General features: G+C 61.3%; 1 long non-coding RNA gene across 1 annotated transcript; it reads right to left on the minus strand.

The window, feature by feature from the left end:
• Positions 1–336: 336 nt before the first annotated feature.
• Positions 337–4,833, minus strand: LOC307176802. Its single transcript, XR_013824896.1, has 4 exons — positions 4,605–4,833; positions 2,921–3,077; positions 875–2,189; positions 337–524 (listed from the first exon to the last, which is right to left on the minus strand). It is a non-coding gene; the product is annotated as an uncharacterized lncRNA (long non-coding RNA).
• Positions 4,834–9,925: the final 5,092 nt, after the last annotated feature.

The raw sequence follows: 9,925 nt of genomic DNA on the forward strand, positions 1-9,925 counted from the left end.
GCTGAAAACGGTCTCCTGGGGACAGGGCGTGGGCTGCCCAGGGCTGGGGCTGGGAGAGCCTCTGGAACCCAGGCCAACTGGTTCACTCGCCAGATCGCTCGGCCAGTCACTTCCCCGTGTACCAGGAGCAGCACCTGCTCAACAGCAACTGGGACTTCAGGGCCTTCAGGCACCTCGGCCACCTGGTGCGGGAGACTCACCTCAGCTTCTCCAGGTGACCGTAGCTGGGCTGACTGGCGCCTCGAGTGTAGGTCACAGCCTCCTCAGGGATGGGCGACAGGAGGGACGAGTGAGGGCGGGGGGCCGCAGACCACGTGGGAGGGGGTCACGGGCGGCTTCCCTGGACCTCGTTATTCCTGTGCACGGCTCGTGGCCCCCAGACCTGCTCACATTCTGGCCCTTCGCCCCCCAGGTTTGCTCACCAGTTTCTAGATCCGGGCACGTACGTGTTTCGGGACAACGGGCTGCCTGAGAGCATCGCCGTGGTGCTGGTGAAGGAGGAGGGGGTGGCCTGCGACCCGGGCCTGTCCCCCGTGCAGCCCTCGTCACCCTAACAGCTCGCCAGGCACGGCGTCCTCAGGCACCGGGTGCCAAACCTGGGCCCCGACTGGGCGGCCATCTCAGGTGCTGACCGCAGAGCACGCAGAGGAGCCGGGACACGGAGGGGCCGTGGGAGGGCCGGGCTCAGCCTGTGACGCTGGGCATAGCCCCGCAGAGACGAGGACAAGCTTGTCCTTGAACCGGGGCTGCCTTTGCCGGGCAAAGGACACTGAATCTCCGTGACTGGGGTTGTCTGTCTCACCCTCCCTGCTCCCTTCGGCTCTGGGGCCCACCCTGGTGAGCGGGGCCCCTGAGTGGAGGCATCCGGACACACCTGTTCTAGCCTCCTCTGTGGGTCTTCCGCCTTCTTCCCTCCATCTTCGTGAGCTGGCCGTCTGCGCCGAGCTCCAGGCTGGGCCTGCCCAGGTGGGCGGAGGGGAGGCAGCCCGCCTGGGCATGGGGCCCGGGCCTGGCCCTGGGTGGCCAGAGGAGGGCAGAGCAGCAACGTCCCAGGAGAGCTCCCCCAGAGGGTGCAGGGTGGAGGAAAACCTCCCGTCAGAGCCCTGACAGGGTTAAGCGCCCAGGCAGGAACAAGGGCTGTTTTGCAGGGAGCTGTGAGGCGCTAAAGCCCAGAGACAGTGGGAAGAGGAAGCAGGGAACTGCGCGGTCTCACGGGCCCACCCCTCTCCCCCACCTTTCAGGGGTGCTGCTGGCTGTTGGCTTGGCAACCGTGCTGCTGACGGGCCTGGGCCTTGTGCTAAGACCCTCCTCGCTGGCCCCGGCCTGCCCCGCAAGGGCTCGAGGGCCTCACGTGCCTGCGGAACGTGTGCCCCTCGGGGACTGGTGAGTCCCTTCCGCCCCGGCTCTGGCCCCGTGTCTCCTGTGGCGTGTGTGTCTTGCACTGAGGCTGGTGCTTCTTTGCAGCCTTCCGTTCACTAAAGACCTTGGTCCCTGGGGCTCTGAAGAAGGAGCGGATTCCACGGGGAAAACCACTGCCCAGGGTGCAGGTACCAGCCCCACCTGTCCTCCCCCAAACTGCACCCCAGGTACACACTCTGGAGAGCAGCTGGTATTTCCACTGATGGTTTATGACAGTCCGTGCCGGCCGTCTCAGCCTCACAACAAAACCTAGAAGTGGGTGTTTTCCGGGGTTGTTCTGTCCGCCTTTTACAGACAGAGACCAAGGCTCTAGGGGATGTGAGTGGCTTGCCCAGCGCCCCCAGGCGGTGAGACCGGAGAGCAGCCAGAGCTCTCCCATCCCCACCGTGTGGTCAGGGCTGGGGCCAGGGCAGGGATGAGCACTGCCCTGTAGGATCCCTTTATGGGACGACTCACCTGCCCCGTCAGCTCCTCTTCGCACCTGGAGAGCTGGGGACTGCCTCGGAGCTCAGGAGGACCTGGGGGACCTGCACCTCCCCCATCCCCACCTGGCCCCCAGCTCCAGGAAGCGTGTGCAGAGGGGCATGGAGCAGGGCTCGGCGGAGGAAAGACCCTTCACTGCCCGGGCTGCCTCACCTCCGACGTCGGCGGAGCGGGGAAGGGCCCTGGTCGTGCTCCCTGACCTGGATTCACGCAGCTCACGTCACCTCCGCTGGTTCCTAACTGCAGAGTTGCAGGGGCCCCAGGAAGTGGGTTGGATGCTCAGGGGCCTGGGAGGCAGTGACATGGGGGTTACTGGCGCCGTCGTCATGGGATGAGAGCAGCCCTGGGGTCTTGCTGGTCGTGTGAAGCTGAGCACAGGCCTCCTCCCGTGTGCTTACCCACCCAAACCGCAGGCGGGCCTGGCCCTGCAGTCCCTGAGCCCCTCGCTTGCAGGCCAGTTGCCGCTTCCCCTTCCCCGCTGAGGGCTCTGGACAGTGGCGACAGCGCCCTCCTGGTGTGGGCAGAGGACTGGCCGGGCCCAAAACCAGTCACCCTCCCCAGGTCGCCCCTCATGGGTGACCAGCGGGTGGGCTGTGCTGAGTGTGAACCGTGGACACAGGGAGGGGCTGCATAGAGCGGGACTGAGGCCAGCGCTCTACTCCCAGGGCAGCCTCCATTCAGCCTGGGGCTGGGCCGGGGCTCCCGCAGAGGGGTGGGACAGGGTTCTTGTAGACGGAGGACCGGTCCCTTGGGTTGGGGGTGGGGGGCAGTGACGGGGCAGATGGGGAGGAAGACCTAGACACAGTGGGAGGCCACGGTCGGTCTTCTGGAAAGCTGCCCTCCCACCCCCCTTCCCACCTGACGGCTGGTACGCTCGGGGGACAGACCCCACCCTGGACGCGGAGAGAGGAAAGAGGCAGCGCTGGCCCTGCTTGGCCGGGCCCATGTTTGTTGCTCAGAACGAGAATGCCCCCATCACTGTTCCAGCGTGAACGGGCTCGCCTCCCCCCGTACTCACCCCCCGGCCAGGGAAAGGGCGGTGGGCGGTCACTCGGCGTCACACTCACGCTCGTCCTGCAGGTGCCGCCCTGGCTGAGCCCGGCCAGCAGGGGGGCCTCACACCACCTTCCGTCCTCCTTGCTTCAAGACGGCCCCACAGGGGAAGGCCTGTCCTTCTAGCAGAGCAGAGTGGGTGTGAGGGGGACGAGCCGAGGGGTTAAGGCCCTCCCTCGGCCAAGGGTGTTCCTGCCGGATGTGAGGGAACCCGCTCAGGCCCAGCAGCTTCGTGGGGTCACCCAAATTCAGTCCCCTGGGGTCAGCCTTGGCCACAGCCCTCGGCCTGAAGGAGGGGACCCCACCTCGCCCCAACGAGTGCTTTGCCAGCTCGGCCGTCTGCCCAGCGCAGTGTGGGCCACAGGTCACTGGGAGCAGCTGTCAGCCCGGCCAGCCAGGAGTCCCCGGAGCAGCGGGCAGACGGGGCGAGAGCTGCGCAGGGGAGCTCGGGCCCGTGGTGGGAACTTGGGACAGGAGATGAGCTCATGGAGGAAAGGGGCAGTGGTACACGCACAGCCTGGAGCCTCCTCAGGCGGCTCGCGGGGCGTCCGGGACGTGGAGACCCACTCTCAGCAGAGCGAGGGGGCAGCGCCCGTCGCCCAGATCTGGTGTGACGTCAAGCCTGGGACAGGCAGAGGCCGCAGGCCCCGGTCCGTCACGCCCACGCTGAGGAGGGTCTCCCTGCAGCCACCTCCTGTGTCTCGAGGTCTCCCCCTTCCCCTGCTCCAACCAGCCTGAGCCCAGCCGTTCCTCCCTCCCCCTGAGCGGGCCTCTTCCTGCAGGCAGGCCTCCGCCCTCCTCTGCCCCTGCATCTTGCTGGCAAAGCCCCCCCAGGGAGGAGGGAAGCTGCTGTGCTCAGGGCCCCGCTCATCCCACAGTCTCGTCCCAAGGCCTCTTCCGGCAGGGAAGCCACTTCCGGCCAAGCCCCTGGAGGACTTCAGCATCCGGACGCTCTACGACAAGCTTGAGGACCAGAGCCTGCACGTGGCAGCCCAGCTGAGTCGGCACCGGAGCGACGCTCTGGCCTTCTACGGGGGTGCCCGCCAGCAGCTCCGGGGGCTCCAGGTCAGCCCCAACCCCAGACAACCAGGCCCATCATCTCTCCCGCTCAGGAAACAGCCACCCACCCCTTCTGGAAATGGCCTGAGCCGAGGAGGACGTTCACACCCGAGAGGGTGACGCAGCCCTGGTTCTTCCAGGACCTCCTACAGGGCCTCAACGAAGCCAAGCGGCCAGGCCTGGGCAGGGCTGGAGACCCGGAGATGGGGGCCAGAGCCGCGGCCAGAGCGCACGCTAGGCAGAGCGAGGACTCGTGGGGTAGCCACGCTGCAGCTTCTCCCAGGGAGCCCCGGCAGCGTCCTCCAGGTGAGAGGCAGGTGCCTGGGGCGGGGCCACGGCAGCAGGTGAAAAGCCGTGATAGCAGCGCTAGCACTGGGTACTGCCTAACTGCATCTCACTTGTGTCATCCCACTGGGGACGGTGACCAGGCGGCGTCCACCCTGATCGCAGAAGACGGTCCTGGGCACAGGGCCAGGGAAGAGGTGCTCCCACGGGGAGACCAGCACACATGGTGGTCTGACGGAGGACGGGAGCCTGCCCCAGCCCTCCTGTGCCCGCTCCCTGGCGCCACAGGGGCCCTGGGACCCTACCTTCTCCAGGCGCTGTCCTCCACAGCCCTCGGTGCTGTATAATCACCGGACAAGCATTGCCTCCATTAACTAACCAACTCAACTGTCACAGGAAGCCTGTGAGTGGTATTATCACATCCCCATTTTATGGATAAGTTAACTGAGGCCTAAAGAGGCTAAAGGGCCCTCCCAGCTTCACACAGAGAATGAAGGGCCAGCCCAGAAGCCCGATCCCGGTTGCACATGCCTCACACGCCTCCTCCACCTCTAGCTAACGGCACAAAGGAACGTGCCCCACCAGAGCCCACGGGCCCACCAGTCAGCGCCAGGCTTCTGCTCCGAGCCCAGCCCCCGTCCCCCACGGAGCTGCCTGGCCCTTTGGGGGAGGTAGGCTGTTCCTCCGTCAAGGTCACTCCCTGGCAAGCGTGAGGGGGCTGAGGCCCAGGCAGTTGTGCTACTTTTTCCATAAACAGTCCCTCACGGTCCCAGCCCTGGGGACAGGACTCAGGGGGCAGGTCAGAGGCGCCAGAAACCCTCCCTGGCAGCTGCATGTGTGTGTGCACGTGTGCATGAGCGTGTGGTGTGTGTGAGAGTGTGTGAGTGGTGTGGGGGGTGTGCGTGTGTGTAGGTGTGTGCGTGCGTGCATGTGCATGTATGAGTGGGGGGGGTGTGCGTGTGCGTGTATGAGTGGTGTGGTGGATGTGTGCGTGTGTGCATGTGCGTGTATGAGTGGTGTGATGGACATGTGCATGCGTGTGCATGCGTGTGTGTGAGTGTGCGTGTATGAGTGGTGTGGTGGACATGTGCGTGTGTGCATGTGTGCACGTGCGTGTATGAGTGGTGTGATGGACGTGTGCACGTGTGTGTGCATGCGTGTGTGTGAGTATGCGTGTATGAGTGGTGTGGTGGACGTGTGCGCGTGTGTGTGCGTGCATGTGCGTGTATGAGTGGTGTGGGGGGTGTGCATGAGTGTGTATGTGTGAGTGTGTGGCCTGTGGAACCCTGGGGACTGAGCAATGATGTCGAGAGCCTTCCTTGACCTTGCCTCCAAACCACTGCTTCTCAAACTTCTCGTTGGTACATCTCTGGTCTGGGACATCCGGCCAAGTGATCCTGAGAAGGACAGAGAACACGCTTTCCTCTGAAGCTTGTCTAAGACCAGGCCGGGGCCGTCTTCGTCCTGGGCACTGACGGGAGCTGGGTTAGAAGTCTGGATGCTTCTGCCAACTGAAGGGAGGGGGTTCCATTTTTCCTTGGTGGGGGACAATTTTTCAAAAATAATATGTGAGGAAGCTTTAGCAAATCAAAAAGAAAAAAGCAGTTAATCAACGCTTTAGCGAAATCCTCCTATAACCCAGGAAGCCTCACTCACTGCCTGGCCCGGGGAGGTGCACGGCCACAGCGTGTGCCTGGCGGCCTGGGGAACACAAAACACAGCCCGGCTCGCAGAGGGGACAGATGAGACGCGTGACTAAAAGATGGGCGCATCTTTAGACATTTCTGAGTTTAGAAACAATAAGAAACAGAATGAGATGTACAGAAAGGAGGAAGCCATCCAGACTCAAGGCAGCGGGCCACACGCCTCAAGGCCCCGTCCCTGTGTGTGTGTCCAGCCCGGTGTGTCCAGCCCGGCGCGGTGTGTCCCTGTGTGTCCAGCCCGGCGCGGTGACGGCCTAAAGGAAGAGAGGGTGGGGCGGGTGCTGGGAGGAGAGGGAAACAGCACGAAGGCGAGGGGCACACACACCAGCCTCCCGAAAGTGGAGTGAAGTGTCTGGCAGGGTGGCTGTGGTGGGGTGAGGGGATGTCTGAAGCGGTTCTCTGTGTTCTTTCCCCCAGGCTGCGCCCCCAGCGCCCCCCGCCCGGGCTGTGAGGAGCTCGACCGAGCCATCGAGGCCCTGGCGGCCGCACTTTCTCAGGCGCATGGGCAACCAGCTGGGGCCCGGAGAAAGGTGAGCACTGCGGGGCAGGCGATCAGCCCGACCCTGTGGAGACTCATTTGGTGCGCGGGCACACACACGCACATGCACTCACATGCATGTACACACAGGCCACAGTCACGCACACCTGCACATTTACACGCACACATCCAATTCACCACACACTCGTGCCACATACACACGCCCACAGATACACTCACGTGTGCACATACATCACACGTACCACACACACACACACACACACACACTACACCGCGCTGACGTCCACACGCTCACACACACCCGGGCCTCATGCTCAGCAGGTGCCCCGCACTCGGGTCAGAAACCCAAGACGCGTGGCCTGTGTTCGAGGTGAGCCCCTGCTCCACCGGGGGCCTCTGTACCTCCTCCAAGAAGTGTGTCTGAGACAATCTCCCCAGTCCACTAACTGACCTGGCCCCTCACGGGGAGCTCAGGAGGGGGGCACGGTTCCCAAGTCCTGCCTGAGGGCAGCGTGTCTGAGAAAAGGAGGACTCAGAAGGCCTCTGCTCAGGAGTCCCCACCTGGGCACCCCCAGCGCAGTAGGGCAGAATCCACCACGGCACACGAGTCCCGAGGAGCCTGCGGGCACAGACGAGCGAGGCCACGACCCTCGTCAGGTCTTCACTGATGCCGGGCAGGTGCTTGGGGCCCCCAGGAGCACCCGGCAGTCAGCGGCCAGGCTCCACGGAGACACAGAGTCCCAAGCTCAGGTCGGCGCACTTGTCCAGGTTGATATAGCAATGATGTCCTGGTCCATCGCTGTTCCTTTCTGGGCCCAGAACTCGAGGAAAGTTACAGGATTGTCTGTTCTTCCAAGGCATCTGGTCGGGTTGGCGAACGGCCTCTCTCCGCCTGTCAACAAGACCCTCAACTGGCGAGTGACACACTCCTGAAGCCCCAGCCTCTGCCCTCCCACGAGGAGCACCGAAGCCCAAGGTGGGGCAGGCATCGGCACCCTAAGCTCCCTGGCACCAAGATTCTTGTTTTTACAACCAGCACCTGATTTACAGCCTCAACCCACTCTAATCCAGCTGCAAGCCTTCAGGGCTCCCTGCCCGTGGTAACCCCCATTGTCGTGGCCTCCCTTGTTTGCCGAGCGGTTGCTGGTTTGAGTACCTCGTCAGAGCTCGTGTCATTCACTGGGGTTGTTCCCACCCATGGGAACGAGGCCACGTTCACTCAGCTGATCCCAGACTTCATATACCACCCCTCATTCTGATTTGCCTTCCTACGGCCCGCACCTCTCTCTGGGTAGAGACCCACAGTCTCTGTCCTTCCTCCAAGTCGAGGAGAGGCTGAGATAGTTTGTCCGCTTATGTTGACTTGCTTTCTCTTCATCTGTTCAGACCCCGTGGTCTGCAATTCCCTTCATCCCCGCCCCACCCCTGTTTACTACCAATAAGTGGTAACATCATTGATGGCTGTGTTTACTGATACTGAGATAAGCCCTTTATCTGCTATCTAATCCTCACAGCAACCCTGTGAAGTGCGTATGATTGCTTATTTTAAAGGTGAGGCAGCTGGGGCTCAGAGATGTTGTTACAGGAAGGAGCTGGGATTTCCGCCCAGGGAGTCTGAATGTCAGAGCTCACCCTGCCCGGCCCTCCCCTCTGATCCCGCCACCAAAGCCACAGTGGTCCTTCCTCCCAGAAATCTCTCTCCTGTTGGTTTCCTGATTTAAGGTGCCTAGAAAGCGTATACAAATAATTGAAGTCTCCTGCAGGAAAGAAGGGAAGAATCTAGACACTCCTGATAAAATCACAAGGCCTGGGGCCCTTGGAGGGTCAGGGACTCCAGAAAGAAGAATCACACAAAAGAAAGGCCGGTCAGGACCCTGGAGGCCTGGATTCTAGACTGGACTCTGCCCTGGACCCTGTAGATCCTGAGAAAACATCTTCTAGCCAGTTCCATGAGCTACAACCTGGGGATAACGTCACTCCACAGATGTTTATTGCGGCCTTTGACACAGGGCCGAAAGGGTCAGGAAGAACCATGGTTATAATAAAAGATTCTAGAGAGTTAAAGAAGTCTGTAAGGATCAGGAAGGGTAAGATAGGCTTTAAATAAGGGTGGGTCCCACCAGCCGGTGTTGGCAAAGGGCCTTCCTAGAGGAGAACAGATGGCGGTGAGAGTGCTCAGGTTAGACTCGTGAACTGAGACCCACCCCCAAGGTCCAGGCAGCACAGTCCCCCTCCCAGGCCTGGAAGGTGACGGCAGAGAGCAGTCACCGGGCCACAGGAAGAGAGCACGAGCCAGCTGACGTAGGGAAGGAAAAGACCCTTTTCCTCTACCCATCTTAGGCTCTCCACGTGGGCAACGAGAGAAAAGCAAGCAGAAGCTCATTCACCTGTGCATGGCCCAAGTGTAGGAGCCCTCAGTGCTGAGTAACTTGAAGGGGTGGCGAGAACTGGGGCCTATATAGCATCTTAACAAAAGAACAGTACATTTTTAGAGAAGTGACAAGACAAAAGAAAAGGACTTTTTGAGTTTCTAGGATGGCAAATTGTGGGATGGTAAATATATGGGAAAGTCATGGTGGATAGGGCTGGTTTTTATGTAAATTCCTCTGGTGGCATCTCTGGGCTGGTAAGGGTCTAGGGTGCCTCCAGTGATTAACTTGGGAGCTTCCTGGCGGAGAGGGGAGGGGCCCCTTCAAAAGGTAAGTCCTGTTTTTAGGCAAATATGGGAGGCAGAGAGCTTTTCTTTTATCTCAGTTGCCTTCAGCTCAAAATAATCAATATGCCGAGCTGGCTTATGTCGGGGTGAATTCTGCTCCCGGCACTGAGAAGTCACCCACCTGCTGGACAGGGAAGGCTGCGTGGGCCCAGTCGTCCAGCTTCAGGGGATCTAAGGATTTGTCAGTTTCTCCATCACGTTAACATCTCATCTTTCTCTAAGCTCAGACGCCCCAGGGAGACGTTAGAAGCAGCCAGTGTCTTTTATTCTGGTTGAGGGGTTGTATCACCGGGCAGCAGAGGCCTGAAAGGGGGCCTCCCCTCCCTCTTATTCCAGCCCCGGGCAGCACCCAGGACCCGGAAGTCTCCCCTGGGGTGACACCAAAGGAGGAGCCGCCGCGAGCCCAGGCCCCGCACACAGGCACGGAGCCTTTCCTGAGCTGCAGGTAGGAGCCGGGCAGCCTTGGGCAGGGGCACAGCCAGCTGGTGTGGGGAAGCTGCCTCACCCCCAGCCTGCCTGTTAGCTGCACCCTCCTGCGACTCTGGGAAACAGAAACAGCACACAGGGTTGAGGGAAAAGTGCCCGGGAGGGATATTTTGTGGAGAAAGAAATTACAATTGGAGAATACTGGTCAAGAAAATCATTCTTTCCGTTAACAAGTGTGCATTGATTTCTACAATATTCACAAGGGCAAGAGGTGGGAGCCTG

Source organism: Stenella coeruleoalba, assembly GCF_951394435.1.
Source record: "Stenella coeruleoalba genome assembly, chromosome: 18".
NCBI classification, from domain to species: domain Eukaryota; kingdom Metazoa; phylum Chordata; class Mammalia; order Artiodactyla; family Delphinidae; genus Stenella; species Stenella coeruleoalba.